We start from the raw sequence: 16,382 nt of genomic DNA on the forward strand, positions 1-16,382 counted from the left end.
GGGGAGGGGGAGGGTGGGGCGGGGTGGGGCGGATGGGGATTTGGTGGTGGCGAGATTCGTGAAGTGTGCAAAGATTTTGTATTGCAAGTGGAAAAGCACCACGGCATGTACTGTACTCTGCCCGAGATGCAAATGGGAAAGCACCACAGCCACGTACTGTGCTCTCTCTGCCCAAGATGTTTGGCAGGCTTGCTAGTTAGTTTAAACTCAGATCTCTTCCATTCTTTGTCTTTTCTCTTAATCTTCGTAAAGAACAGAAAGATAAACTGTAAAAATGTCTATGATTGGTCCGGTTCTGTGCCTGGGGTGCACTGAGAGTCTGAAAATCCCTAGTTTTATTCCATCCTCCCTGCGCCTCAGGATCCCAGCTCTAAATTCCTACACCCACAAGCTCGTTTTATTTTTATGTGGACACCTTTCCTCCTCTGTTCCTGAGCGGTCCTTAAAGGCTCTGACCCTTCAGGTGAGTGGACCAAATATCTATATTGGACCTGGAGCTACCCAAGAGTCTCCTTACCAAGTCAGTTACCAAGACGTCCTTCTAGGAGTCAAGGGGAAGGGAAAGAGTTTACATTTTTAGCTGGTAAAACGAAGTACTGTAAGGTACTAGATTAACGGCATGGACTGAAGGATACCTTACTAGTCTTTTTGAGTTATGATTTTATTTCCCTTATAAACTTGCTTTATACTTGTAATTGGTTAGATGAGCCAATGTCCAAGATGAACTTTCACTTGGTCCAACAAATGCCACTCACCCCTTCCCCCAACACACACACTTAAGATACCAACAGCAACATGGCTGATTCCTTCCTGTGAAACTGAATATACAAATGGACAATGGCCAGACCTTATATAAAAATAGAATGCTGCGGCAACTTCTGCTACAGACGAGTCCCAGAAGCCAAACCACAACCTCGGTAGCCATTGGCTCAAAATGCAACAGTAATTTGTCCAAGAGGTAGCCATTTGACCCAAGCAAGGCCAATTATGGAACTTCTGTAGGATGGAAGTATGGACATTAGAAGAAAGAAGTTCTGTCTAATGCTAAAGAGGAAGGGTGTTGGTTTGAGGCTGTTGGTTGTCATCTTTCCCAACGTGTAGAGAGTTTGTCTATAGAATGAAGTTGTGTAGTAAAGAATTTAACCTTACTCAAAGAGAGATCCAGCCTTTGTCCTTGGCTCCTGGGAGGCGATCTCTAAACCCTTGGAATGTCCTGCCTGATAAGAGTGTCTCCATTTACCTGGGGACCTTGGGCCACACTGGAGGGTCTAACAGTGTGAATTATGTGGGGGTTCTGGCCCATGTGATATCAGCTTGACCTCCAGGGGGCTGGAAACTAAAGTCAACCCTACGGATAGTCAGCCACGCCTGTGTGACCAGCCCCAACAAAAACTCTGAGTGCCAAGGCTCGAGTGAGCTTCCTGGTTGGCAGTACTCCATTTGTATTGTCACACATTATTGCTGGGAGAAATTTGCACTGTCTGCATCTCCAGTGGGAAAGGACAGCTGGGACGTCTGTTTGGAAAGCTCCTGGACTCTGCCCCTTGTACCCCTTCCCTTGGCCAATTTTAATTTGTATCCTTTCCCTGTAATAAACTGTATCCATGAATATTACAGTTTTCGGTAAGTTATGTGATTCCTTCAGAGAAAGGGTAGTCTTGTTGATTCCTTAATTTGGACATTTTCATGGCCTTAGAATGTTAAATTTGTAAGCTAATAAATCCCCATTGTTAGAAGCCAGTCCATTTCTGGTATATTGCATTTCAGAAGCTTTAGCAAACCAAAACACTTACTCATGGTCTTTCCTAAATATGTGAGTGAATAGCCCTCCAACCCCCCCCCCACTTTTTTTTTTTTTGCCTAAGATAGGGTGAGGTGAGTTTCTGTTACTTACTATAGAAAGTTCTAACGTAGGAGACAAAGATTTTCCCCCGTCTTCTTCATTGGTGTGGCCCTATTTATTTTATTTATTTTAAATATTTGGCTGGCTGGATTACCAGCACCTTTTATTTTCTTCGTGTCTGTACCTTCAATGAGCAATTGGTGTTTGCATAATAAGGAAAAATTTAAAAAGCTAGTGTTTTGTAAAGAGAGACAGGCATTTGTAACCCCCAGAATAGGAAGTAACTAATTGTTCCGGTTTGCTAATGTGGCCTTTCCGCAAAACACCAGAAATGGATCGGCTTTTATAAAGGGGGTTTATTTGGTTACACAGTTACAGTCTTAAGGCCATAAAGTGTCCAAGGTAAGTCATCAGCAATCAAGTACCTTCACTGGAGGATGGCCAATGGTGTCCGGAAAACCTCTGTTAGCTGGGAAGGCACGTGGCTAGCGTCTGCTTCAGAGTTCTGGTTTCAAAATGGCTTTCTCCCAGGATGTCCCTCTCTAGGCTGCAGTTCCTCAAAAATGTCACTCCTGGTTGCTCTTGGGGCGTTTTTCCTCTCTTAGCTTCTCTGGAGCAAGAGTCTGCTTTCAACGGCCGTCTTCAAACTGTCTCTCACCTGCAGCTCCTCTCTTCTCAGCTCTTGTGCATTCTTCAAAGTGTTCCTCTTGGCTGTAGCAAGGTTGCTCCTTCTGTCTAAGCTTATATAGTGCTCCAGTAAACTAAACACGGCCCATGCTGTATGGGCGGGGCCACACCTCCGTGGATAAAAATTATCCGATGAAAGATCTCGCCCACAGCTGAGTGATCACATCTCCACGGAAACATCCAATCAAGTCTCCAACCTGATGAGTAGAAGAATGGGGACAAAACCTAAATGAAAAATAGGGTGAGATGGAGGGGGGGGGTGATTTGGGTGTTCTTTTTTATTTTTATTTTTTATTCTGATTCTGATTCTGTTGTAAGGAAAATGTTCAAAAATAGATTGGGGTGATGAATGCACAACTATAAGATGGTACTGTGAACAGTTGATTGTATACCATGGATGATTGTATGGTATGTGAATATATTCAATAAAACTGGAAAAAAGTCTCTGTTCTAGTTTGCTAATGCTGCGGAATGCAAAACACCAGAGATGGATTGGCTTTTATAAAAAGGGGGTTTATTTAGCTACACAGTTACAGTCTTAAGGCCATAAAGTGTCCAAGGTAACACATCAGTAATCGGGTACCTTCACTGGAGGATGGCCAATGGCGTCCAGAAAACCTCTGTTAGCTGGGAAGGCACGTGGCTGCATCTGCTCTAAAGTTCTGGTTTCAAAATGGCTTTCTCCCAGGACGTTCCTCTCTAGCAAGCTTGCTCCTCTTCAAAACATCACTCACAGCTGCACTGAGTTTCTTCTCTTTGAGTCAGCTCATTTATATGGCTCCACTGATCAAGGCCCACCCTGAATGGGCAGGGCCACACCTCCATGGGAGTATCCCACCAGAGTCACCACCCACAGCTGGGTGGGGCACATTCCAAGCAAATCTAATCAGCACCAAAGTCTGTCCGACAAGACTACATCAAAGATAATGGCGTTTGGGGGACACAATACATTCAAATTGGCGCATTCCACCCCCTGGACCCCAAAATGACATTATCTTTCCAAATACAAAATACATTCATTCTATCACAATATCACAAAAACTTAAATCATTTCAGTAACAAAAGTTAAGTACAAGATCCTATCAAAATCAATTATAGGCGTGGTCGGTCCTAAGGCATAGTTCTCCTTTAGCTTTGGATCTGTGAACTTAGAACAAGTTATGTGCTTCCAGTATACAAAGGAGGGACATTCATAGGATAAACATTCCCATTGCCATAAGGAGAAAGAGTAAGGAAAACAGGGTTAACAGGGCCAAAACAGTTCCTAAAACCTGCAGGACAAACTCCATTAGATTTCAATGTCTGAGAGTCACTTACAGAACAACGTTGCATCCTTGGGGCTTGAGAGAGTGGGAGCCTAACCCTTCCTAAGGGCCTTTTCAGCAGCCCTTTCCTCTCCAAATGCTTGGGTGAGTGCTCCAACATATCCACACATTGCGGAGACCACCTTCTTGGCCCCACCCTCCTCAAACATTGGGGCAGCTCCTGGATTCCCTTCCATCTCCAGGGCACATGCTCAACCCCTTCAGAACAGTGTGGTGGCAGCCAGGCTCTCCCCAATTCCTTGGGAATGTGCTCCACCCTCTTTGGGACCTGAGGTGGCAAAACTCTTCCAGAGCATCGAGACAGAAGGCCCACCCTCGACCTCCAGGGCAAACTCACCCTTTCCATGCATGTGGGCTGCTCCACTCTCCTAGCCCAAGGCCTCTTGACTCCAGACCTCAACCTCCATGGCTCTGTCTTTGAAGAAATTTTTCCTTCAATTTTTTCCTTATCTGTGTCCTCCAGTCCTGACCGGCAATGGCTCTGTCTATAAAGATCTCACAAAAATTCTTTTGGCTTTGCATGAAGCACACAGGGGTCAAAGCCATTAGACAATAGGACTTTCCACAAATCCTTTCTGGATAATTCCATCTCCAATCTTGGCTTGTACTGAAATGGTGGCTGGTTTCCATGTTTAGTTAAATCTTCACATTGGGCTGTAGCTTCTGGGATTCCACCCCCTGGAAGCTCATAATTTTCCAAGCCATCAGTTTCTGGTTTCTTTGAACCCAAGATTTCAGTAATAAGTTTATCTCTCTCCACTTGCATTTTACTATAAGCTGCAAGGAGAAGCCATGCTAGATCCACAACTTTTAGTTTTGAAATCTCATCAGCCAAGTGTCCCATCTCGTCACTGTCAAATTCTTCCTTCCAAATTGAGTCCTGGTACTCAATTTTGCCAAATTCTCTGCCAGTTTAAAACAAGGATTGCCTTTCTTCCAGTTTGCAACAACACATTCATCATTTCTGCTCAAGGCCTCATCAGAAGTATCTTTAGAGTCCATATTTCTACCAACAGTCTCTTCAAAGCAGTCTAGGCCTTTTCTATCAATCTCCTCAGAATTCTTCCAGAGTCTTCCCCTTATCCATTTAAAAAGCCGTTCGAACATGTTTGGTATTTGCAAACTCAGTAGCATCCCACTTCTCTGGTACCAAAATCTGTTCCAGTTTGCTAATGCTGCTGTCTTAGTTTGCTAATGCTGCAGAATGCAAAACACCAGAGATGGATAGGCTTTTATAAAATGGGGGTTTATTTCACTACACAGTTATAGTCTTAAGGCCACAAAGTGTCCAAGGTAACACCTCAGCAATCAGGTACCTTCACCAGAGGATGGCCAATGGCGTCCGGAAAACCTCTGTTAGCTGGGAAGGCAGCTGGCATCTGCTCCAAAGCTCCAGCCTCAAAACGGCTTTCTCCCAGGATGCTCCTCTCCAGCAAGCTTGCTCCTCTTCAAAACATCACTCCCAGCTGCACTCCGTTAGTTCCCTCCCCGAGTCAGCTCATTTATATAGCTCCACCGATCAAGGCCCACCCTGAATGGGCGGGGCCACGCCTCCATGGGAACATCTCATCAGAATCATTACCCACAGCTGGGTGGGGCACATTCCAAGCAAATCCAACCATCACCAAAATGCCTGCCCCACAAGACTACAAAGACAATGGCATTTGGGGGACACAATACATTCAAACCGGCACAGCTGCCTTTTTGCAAAACACCAGAAATGGATCGGCTTTTATAAAGGGGGTTTATTTGGTTACAAAATTACAGTCTTAAGGCCATAAAGTGTCCAAGGTAAGTCATCAGCAATCAGGTACCTTCACTGAAGGATGGCCAATGGTGTCCGGAAAACCTCTGTTAGCTGGGAAGGCACGTGGCTGGTGTCTGCTCCAGAGTTCTGGTTTCAAAATGGCTTTCTTCCAGGATGTTCCTCTCTAGGCTGCAGTTCCTCAAAAATGTCACTCTTAGTTGCTCTTAGGGTGTTTGTCTTCTCTTAGCTTCTCTGGAGCAAGAGTCTGCTTTCAATGGCCGTCTTCAAATTGTCTCTCACCTGCAGCTCCTCTCTTCTCAGCTCCTGTGTGTTCTTCAAAGTGTCCTTCTCAGCTATAGCAAGGTTGCTCCTTCTGTCTGAGCTTATATAGTGCTCCAGTAAACTAATCAAGGCCCATGCTGAATGGGCAGGGCCACACATCCATGGAAGTTATCCAATGAAAGATCTCGCCCACAGTTGAGTGATCACATCTCCATGGAAACATCCAATCAAAAGTATCCAACTCAATCAACACTAATATGTTTCCTGCCCACACAGGACTGCATAAAAGATAATGGTGTTTTGGGAGACATAATGAATCCAAACCAGCACACTAATATTTTAAAAGCAGATGTAGGTAAGTAGTTCAAGGCAGAGACTCTGTAGCAGGATTGCTGAGGTTCTGGCTCAGACTCCTGCTAGATCTGTGATGTAAATCTCCAGCTTCTTCAGGTAGATAAAGGAGAGAAAATATTATGGTACCTGGCAGGGTTGTTAGAGGAATACATGAGTCAATTCTTGTAAAGGATTTAGCAGATAGTAAGGGCTACATAAAATGTTAGCAGCACTGTCTCCAAATGAAAGACTAAGAATATTCTGTTGCTGGACATCATCATGCCTATATGTGATGCCTGGAACTGTGGCAGCCATCTTGGGACCATGAAGGAAATAAGCTGAGTTAGCATGACATGTGAAAATGGCTGCACAAAAAGATGGCAGAACTTGTTTCCTTGAGGTTATCTATGAATCACTGAATTAACCCTGCAGCATCCTGCCTTCAGGCTTCTTATTTGAGATCATATTTCCCCTATTGTTGCAGCCATTTTGAATTGGGGCTTCTTTTACTTGCTGTTAAAAGCATTCCAACTGACAAGTTGAAATGAGGCTATCACCATTTCTTGCCTGAACAGTTGCAATAGCTTTTCTTAATGGCCTCCTTGCCTCCATTTTTGCCCTGCTTCAATCCACCCTCCACACTTGCCTTTCCATTACCTCCAGGAGAAAGTGCAAGCACTTTAAGTTTTTAAAATTAATTTTATTAAAAAATTTCCCAAATTTCCAAACACTCTGTACCCACTAAGCAGTACCTCCATAAGTTTTAAAATGATTTGCCTCTATCTTTTTCTCCTTCCTCCCTGTCTTATTCTCTCTAAATTTTAGCCATGTTCACGGAGGTGCTTCTTGTTCTTTCTAGCTGGGGCCCCATTCCCCTGCCCTATTGTCCTGTACCTAGATTGTTCTTTCTGATACGTGACAAGATGTAAACAGAGGCATCTGATGGAGTGAAGGTGTCACAAGACACGTACCATATGCTTTCCTGTATTATGAAACAAATAGCTGGGGCGTGGAGATACTGGTATCCACTTAGCATGAGTTGCTGTGGATCCCCTGCTCCCTTAAATCATAACTTTGTGTCTGTATTTCATTCCTGCATTGCCCTGTCAGCAACAAGTGGCGCCCAACGTGGGGCTCAAAGGACCGGACCTGGTTCCTGACAGAAGAATTGCTCGAACAACTGAGGTAGAACGACGCTGGAACTTGGGTGGAGCTAACGGCTGTCTTTTTATCTGAGTTCCTTGTAGAATGACCCCGAGCATTTTAGCAGGGTAATGGGTAATGTAGAAGGACATAATAAATATATGCCATATATTTCTCTTCTGCAACAGCTGCTGCGGGCTGGCGAAGTTAAGGTTGGGAAGTTCCAGATTTTGGAATTGTTGCAAGTTATTGAAAAATATTGTTCCTGGTTTCCCACTCTTGGCTCTCTTGAATTACATGACTGGGAACGGGTAGGTAAAGAGCTAAAGCAAAAACATCTGCAGGGAGTCACTTTACCAATTACTATTTGATCTACTTGGGCGTTAATTAAATCTGTCCTTGAGCCTCTGAAAACTGATGATGAGGAGGAAGAGGGGGAAGAGCTTGAAGATGATTCAGGCCCTGATATGCCTGCAGATGACGAGGTTGTTTCGCACAAGTTGAACAAGTGCAAGAAAATTTTCTGTTCTGGCTCATGTCCTCCCACAGCTCTCTGCTCAGAGGAATGGCCCCCACCTCCTCCCCCTCCTCCTCCTGTTTCTGTGTCTAGTGGTGTTCCACTGACTAAGCCAGCCCGTCTATCAGCTGTTCAATAAGGTCTTGCTGAGGCTAGGTGGCACGGGGATTTAGAGGCAATATGTTATCCTGTTGCTTCTCCTGTCACTGTTACTGAGGAAGTGCCCCCTGGCCAAGATGCGAATTACCCACAAGGAATATATAGTTATGCCCATGAATCTGTTCCTTTTGCGGTTGTTAAGGAACTTAAAAAATCAGTGTAAACTTATGGGCTTCATTCTCCTTTTACATTTGGTATTCTTCAAGGTCTCGCTGAGGGTTCATGCTTAATCCCTATTGATTGGACTACCTTAGCTTGAACAGTTTTAAGCTCAGGAGAGTATTTGCAATTTAAGACTTGGTGGGCGGAGCATGCAGAAATCCAGGCTGCTGAGAATCACAGGAATAATGTAAATATAACTATAGAGCAATTGCTGGGGACTGGGGCTTACTCTACTATTGCAAATCAATCAGTCTATGATAATCAGGCTATTGAACAGCTTCGACATTGTTGTTTGAGGGCTTGGGAAAGAATTGAAACTAAAGGAAAGGCTGCTCAGTCCTTCCAAAAAGTTTTGCAGGTACCAAAGGAGCCCTACCCAGATTTTATTGCACGGCTTCATGAGGCTATAAAACATCAGGTCAATAACATAGAAGCCTCTGATACGCTCTTGTGCCTACTAGCTTATGAAAATGCTAATAAGGATTGTCAGCAGGCTATAGCCCCATTCAAAGGCAAAACTGATATTACTGGCTGTATTTGCCTATGTCAGGACATTGGAACTGAGGGTTATAAAGCTGAAATGATGGCTCAGGTGATGGCTAATTTGAGAGTTGGATCTTGGTTTCCAGGAAAATGTTTTTCCTGTGGAAAAATTGGACATACTCGAAAAGAATGTAATCGCTCTACAAATAAGCCCTCTCAAAAGCAACCTGGAATGTGTCCAAAATGTCAAAAGGGATGGCACTGGGCTAATCAATGCCGGTCTGCTTTTCATAAAGATGGAACCTCCCTTTCGGGAAACGACAATTGGGGAAAGCTCCTAGCCCTTCGCTGAAAGGGAGCATTTCCGATCCAGCATCAGGACTTGCATGCAATCCCTCCACCAACTCCAAGGCCTTCCATCTTGGAACTTTCCCCAGCCACCGCAGGGAGCGCAGCAGTAGATCTTGCTGCTAATGCTGAAGTGTGCCTCCTTCCCAATAATTCTCCTGTAAAAGTTCTTACTGGATATTATGGTCCCTTGCCTAAAGGGACAGTAGGTCTCCTGCTTGGATGCAGTTCTCTTAATCTTAAAGGTGTCCGTGTACATACTGAGGTTATTGACTGACTATAGTGGGGAAATTCAGGTAGTTATGTCCTCCACTATCCCATGGACTGCTCATAAAGGAGAAAGGATTGTCCAACATCTTTTGTTGCCATATGTCCCTGTCGGCTCCTCCTCAAAGCAACGGGGCGATGGAGGTTTCGGCAGTGCTGGTAAGGGTGGAATTTTCCTTACTGAGGCTCTTCAGGAGTCACGCCCTATCTGCACACTTGCTATTCATGGACATAGTTTTACTGGCCTTATAGATACTGGTGCCGATGTGTCTATCATTAGTCAACAGCATTGGCTGCGACACTGGCCATTGCAAGAGGCAGGGATTACTGTTGTAGGTTTAGGGTCTCCCCGAGGACTGATGCAGAGTGTTCACATTTTACCATGCCTTGGTCCTGACGGACAAAAGGCCACTTTGCAACCCTACGTGACTGCTCTGCCTCTTAATCTTTGGGGCAGAGACTTACTTGAACAATGGGAGCTACCGTGCATATCCCTTCCCCCAATGGGGTATATAGTATTCAGAGTCAAAATATGATGGCAGACATGGGGTACGTCCTGGGTCGTGGGCTCGGTGTGTGCCTCCAGGGCACCCCTTCACCTATACAAATTGCACCAAAGTGTGACAGATTTGGTTTAGGATATAAACCTTTTTAGTGGTGGCCTCTGTTCATTTGTCTCCTCAACCCGTTCCACTAGTCTGGTCCACTACAAAACCGGTATGGGTGGAACAGTGGCCGCTTACAAAAGAAAAATTAGAGGCCTTACATGAACTTGTTCAAGAACAATTATCTTTACAACATATTGAAGAGTTTTTAGCCCTTGGAATTCTCCTGTGTTTCCTATTAAGAAAAAGTCAGGAAAATGGAGAATGCTGACTGATTTGTGAGGTGTTAATGCTGTTATTCAGCCTATGGGACCTTTACAACCAGGGATCCCAAATCCCAGTATGATTCCTGAAAATTGGGCTTTAGTGGTTATTGATATCAAGGACTGTTTCTTCTCTATCCCTCTGACAGAACAGGATAAGGAGAAGTTTGCATTTACTATTTTGTCCCTTAACAACAAAACTCCTTCAAAATGATATCAGTGGAAAGTCTTACCACAGGGCATGCTGAATAGCCCTACAATATGTCAGTACTATGTGGACTGTGTCTTACAGCCGGTCTATTCAAAATTTCCTAAAGCCTACATCATTCATTATATGGATGATATTTTGTGTTCTGCTCCCCAAGAGGCTGAAGTAGAAGCTTTGTTCCTAGCTGTTCAGAGTGACTTGCAAGCTGTCAGTCTACATATTGCCACTGATAAAGTGCAACACACTTTGCCAGTTCAACATTTGGGTTCCACTATCAATAGGCTAACAATTTGCCCCCAAACGGTGCAGCTTCAAAGAGATGCTGTCACCACATTAAATGACTTACAAAAATTATTAGGAGATATTAATTGGCTTTGCCTGAAAGTCGGTATAGTAAATTATGAGCTTACCAATTTGGTTTTGCTACTCTGTGGGGATTGAAAATTAACTAGCCCCAGATCTTTGACTCCTGCTGCAGAAAAGGAATTACAATTGGTGGAAGCAAAGATTCAACAGGCCCAGATGTCTCGTGCTAATCCACAGAAGACATTGTCTTTGCTTGTTTTTTTCTACCCCACATTCCTCCACTGGTTTGCTCCTGCAAAATGAAAAACTTGTAGAATGGCTATTTTTGCCTAATTCTTCAGTAAAATCCATATCCCCTTATCTAGATTTTCTGGCCAAGTTGGTTGCCCAAGCAAAGAAAAGAGCAAAACAACTTAATGGTTTTGACCTTTGTTTGATCATTCTCCCCATAATTACAAAAGAACTCTCAGTTATTTTGCAAAAACATCTGCCTTGGCAAATTGCCCTTGCTGATTATGTTGGCCAGCTAGATAATCATTACCCGAAAAATGAACTTTTTCAATTCATCTGACGCACTCAATGGATCTTGCCTAAAATTACTTCTTGTGCACCTCTAGTTAATGCTTCCATTGTTTTTACTGATGGGTCCTCTAAGGGTCGAGCTGCTTACATGGGTCCAAAGTTCAAATGTTACAGCTATCGGATTTTACTGCTCAGCAGGCTGAACTGGCAGCTGTTATCGCTGTGTTAACTGATTTTCCGGAGGCTGTCAATATTTTTTCTGACTCGGCTTATGCTGTTCACGTTGCAAGTACTACTGAAACTGCTCTTATTAAGCAACAGCTGCCACCTCGATTGGCCACTCTTTTTTCTGAGCTACAGTTATTCATGCTCATACGGCTCCTTTTTATATTACACACAATCATTCTCATACATAGCTTCCAGGTCCTCTGACAGCTGGCAGTGCTGCTGCAGATAAATTATTGTTACCTGTGCTTTCAGAAGCAGCTCATTTTCATTCACTTACTCATCTTAAAGTGCACGGCCTTATGCGCTGTTTTCTGCTCACTAGGGCACAAGCTAAGGACATTGTTTCTTCTTGTCCCGGCTGTCAGCTTCTTTCTGCTCTGCCCCTACAGGACCCTGGTGTTAACCCCTGTGGCCTGGCCCCCAATGATTTGTGGCAAATGGATGTTACCCATGTTCCTTCCTTTGGCCGTCTGGCTGCTGTTCACGTTAGTATTGATACATATTCTGGCTTTCTTTGGGCTACAGCACAGTCTGGTGAGACATTTCACCATGTTTGTGCTCATCTTTTTGCTTGTTTTGCTTCCATGGGCTTACCTCGTGCCCTCAAAACTGACAATGGCCCTGCCTATGCTGCTAAATTTGCTACTTTTACTACAGCTTGGAGTATTTGCCATACCACTGACATTCCTTATAACCCTCAGGGGCAGGCCATTGTTGAACGTGCCCATCAGACCCTGAAAACTATGTTAACAGAACAAAAAGGGGAGGTGATGGAACTCCTCATGAATGTTCGTCAAAAGCCTTGTTTACTTTAAACTTTTTAAATTTTTATGAGAAGTTGGGAGGTACTACAACAGAAAGACACTTTCTGGCAGAAAAAACTACGTTGAAACACTATTTTCATAAAGCACCCTCTATATGGTGGAAAGATGTGTTAACTAATGAATGGACAATGGGTACTTTGTTAACATGGGGATGAGGTTATGCTTGTGTCTCCCCAGGTGACGTAGGTACACCAATTTGGGTTCCGGCTCAACAACTGAAACCATATCATGACTCTGGAGAAAAGAAAATGGCTGTAGGATGTCGAGCCTCCTGTGATGCAGATGCAGGAGTTAACTCTGAAGACAACAGTGCTCTGGCCGACACCCCGAACTAGAGAAGCTCGACACCCAACCTCGGGGCAGATAAAGAAATTGTGTCAGGATGCTGAAAAACAAATTCAGCAAGTTCAGCTGCCTATGACAGGTCCTAACCTGACGGCAGCAATGTTGGCTCTTATTGCTATTGCTGTGAGTATATCTCTGGCATGTGCTCATCCTGGAAATTATGCTTATTGGGCTTAAACTCCAAATCCTCCATTGCTGCAGCCTGTAGAATGGGACCACCCTACCCCCACTGTATATTTTAGCAATGGTACTTGGCTGCCTCCTCCCACTGATGAAAGACTTCCCCAGTTTCCTGGAGATGAAGGAAAAAACTATTCTCAATCATTGGCTTTTACACATTTACCTTTGTGTGTGGGACAGGGTGAAGGGTGCCTAACCCTGACTTGGCAAGCATGGTTCCCAGTCATACCCAAGAAAGATAACCATTCAAAAGCATCCCTGTTCTTAACATCTGGATATAGTTTTGTCTATAATGAAAATATTACAATCACTGACCATGCACCCCAGTGGCCTATTTGTGACATACCACAATCTTGGGTGCCAGAAATGCAGAGAGTACATTGGGATGATTGTAGAGCAACTAGAGGAGTGTTGGTGCAGAATGGTTCCTATGGAATTGTGACTGACTGGTCCCCTAAGGGGTATGCAGTTCAGAAGTGCACCAATGCAAATTGCTCTGATCATGAGAAGTTAAGATGGACGGTTCATGGATATAACCATTCTATGTTTAATGAGTCTTACAGTATCCAAACTCAAGCTAAAAATCCTATTATTTGGCACAGTGTTGGTTGGTCCCTGCCCAGACCTACTTTTTTTTTTTTTTTTGTTAAATTCAGTTTTATTGGGATATATTAGCATACCATATGATCATCCACAGTATACAATCATTTGTTCACAGTACCACCATACAGTTGTGCTTCATCACCACAATTGATTTTTTTATTAAATTCAGTTTTATTGAAATACATTCACACACCATACAATCATCCATGATATACAATCCACTGTCCACAGTATGATAACATAGTTATGTGTTCATCACCACAATCTATCTCTGAACATTTTCCTTACATTAGAAAGAACCAGAACAAGAATAAAAAATAAAAGTGAAAAAAGAACACCCAAATCATCCCCCCATCCCACCCCATTTGTCCTTTAGTTTTTTTTTTTTTTTTTTTGTCCTTTAGTTTTTATCCCCATTCCTCCACTCATCCATACACTAGATAAAGGGGGTGTGATCCACAAGGCCAGACCTACTTTAAATAATTCCTATGTTCAAGATACGCTTTGGAGGGTCCCCATTAGTTTACATAACATTTCCCGATGGGATGGGAACTATACGAATAAACCTACTTATACTCTAAATTTCACAAAAATAGATACTTTTGGAATACAAGCCTGTGTTAGAGACCCCTATGTGTTTTGGGTAGGAAACATCACTATTAATACTACTACTAAGGAAATCACCTGCATGGAAAACAAAATTTGTTCACTTTATACTTGCCTAAATAACACTATAGGCTCTACTAATATTACTATTGTAATTCTTAGATGACGCAAAGGTCTGTGGCTTCCTGTTTCACAGCACAGACCATGGGAATCATCACCTGATTTGCATGTGTTATTACAAATTCTAGAGAAAGTTTATAAAAGAAGAACAAGATTTCTGGAAATGTTAATAGCTTTTATTACTGGGATAATAGCTATTGCAACAACAGCCGCTGTAGCAGGAACAGCACTACATCAGTCTCTTCAAACTACAGAATTTGTTCAAGAGTGGCATAAAAATGCAAGTAAAGCATGGGGAGAACAGTTGCAAATTGATAAAGAGATCAGTGCTTGCCTTGTTGATTTAGAAAATACTGTTCTCCTTTTAGGAGAAGAAGTGGAAAACTTACGGTATCAGTTTAAGTTACCGTGTGATTGGAATACATCATCATTTTGTGTCACTCCTCATAAATATAATGACACATACTTTACATGGGATAAAGTCAAAAAACATTTGGTTGGACATTACGGCAATCTTACCTTAGACATTTTAAAGCTGCAAGAAACAGTAGATAATATCCAAAGTGCTAATTTTTTTTTTGAAATAGTATTTTTTTTTATTAAATTCAGTTTTATTGAAATACATTTACACACCATACAATCATCCATGATATACAATCCACTGTCCACAGTATAACATAGTTATGCGTTCATCACCACAATCTATCTCTGAACATTTTCCTTACATCATAAAGAGCCAGAACAAGAATAAGAAATAAAAGTGAAAAAAGAACACCCAAATCATCCCCCCGTCCCACCCCATTTGTCCTTTAGTTTTTATCCCCATTCCTCCACTCATCCATACACTAGATAAAGGGGGTATGATCCACAAGGTCTTCACAATCACACTGTCACCCCTTGTAGTCTACATTATTATATAATTGTCTTCAGGAGTCCAGACTGCTGGGTTGGAGTTTGGTAGTTTCAGGTATTTACTTCTAGCTATTCCAATACATTAAAGCCTAAGAGGTGTTATCTATATAGTGCATAAGAATGTCCACCAGAGTGACCTCTTGACTCCATTTGAAATCTCTCAGCCACTGAAACTATTTTGTCTCATTTTGCATCCCCCTTTTGGTCAAGAAGATACTCTCAGTCCCACTATGCTGGGTCCGCATTCATCCCCGGGAGTCATACTCTGCGTTGCCAGGGAGATTTACACCCCTGGGAGTTGGGTCCCATGTAGGGGGGAGGGCAGCGAGTTCACCTGTCGAGATGGCTCAGTTAGAGAGAGAGAGGGCCACATCTGAGCAACAGAGAGGTACTCAGGGGGAGACTCTTAGGCACCATTACATACAACAAAGTGCTAATTTTAATGCTTTATTGGAACCAGAAACAATGCAGGGCATCGCTGATGGCTTTAAAAAATTAAATCCTATAGTTTGGGTAAAATCCCTTGGTGGAGGATTCCTGGGTAGTATTCTCTTAGTGTTATTGATCATTTTTTGTCTTTGCTTAGTCCTCAGATGGACAAGAAAAACCCTCTCAGACCTAAAGCAGAAGGAAGGTGCTTGGTCCATCTTGTCAGCATTGAAGAAACAAAAAGGGGGACATGTGGGAAACTGAGTCTTCCATGTTTCTTAAACCATGTCTGGGGTGGTGGCTTGGAATGCTAAGCCACAAGCCTGCACGGAACACTGTGCAGGCACATCTCACAAAGATATGTGTCTTGGGGCATGACGACCCCGGTGTACTATTGTCCTGTACCTAGGTTGTTCTTTCTGATATGCGACAAGATGTAAACAGGCATCTAATGGAGTGAAGGTGTCACAAGACACGTAGCATATGCTTTCCTGTATTATGAAACAAATAAATAGCTGGGGCACGGAGATACTGGTATCCACTTAGCACAAGATGCTGTGGATCCCCTGCTCCCTTAAATCATAACTTTGTGTCTGTGTTTTGTTCCTGCATCACCCTGTCAGCAACACATGATGTCTTTTAAGACATAACTTATTTATATTTTTATTCTTAGTGCCTTAGAGGAAGAAGCAGCTCAAAAATTGCTTATTGAATGAAATCACCTGCAAATTTGCTTTTTACCACTGAGTTCCCACTTCCCAAATCAGATACATTATTTATTTAGATTTTAATAGCACATTGTCCTTATCTACTGCATTGTCCCTGATTTCTAATCTAGTATCTCCAAATTAAAAAAAAAGTGGCTTTTTTTTTCATGAACACCTGCTCGTTCCTGGAGAGCACAACTTCTGACCTAAAAGCTCACAAAGATTTGT

General features: G+C 43.0%; 1 long non-coding RNA gene across 1 annotated transcript; it reads left to right on the forward strand.

Annotated features, from left to right (window-relative positions):
* The first annotated feature begins 7,301 nt into the window (after positions 1-7,301).
* LOC119538827 lies at positions 7,302-15,989 on the forward strand. Its single transcript, XR_005217653.1, has 3 exons — positions 7,302-7,402; positions 12,430-12,720; positions 15,605-15,989. It is a non-coding gene; the product is annotated as an uncharacterized LOC119538827 (long non-coding RNA).
* The last annotated feature ends 393 nt before the right edge of the window (positions 15,990-16,382 follow it).

The sequence above is a fragment of the Choloepus didactylus genome, chromosome 6 (assembly GCF_015220235.1).
Source record: "Choloepus didactylus isolate mChoDid1 chromosome 6, mChoDid1.pri, whole genome shotgun sequence".
Classification (NCBI taxonomy): domain Eukaryota; kingdom Metazoa; phylum Chordata; class Mammalia; order Pilosa; family Megalonychidae; genus Choloepus; species Choloepus didactylus.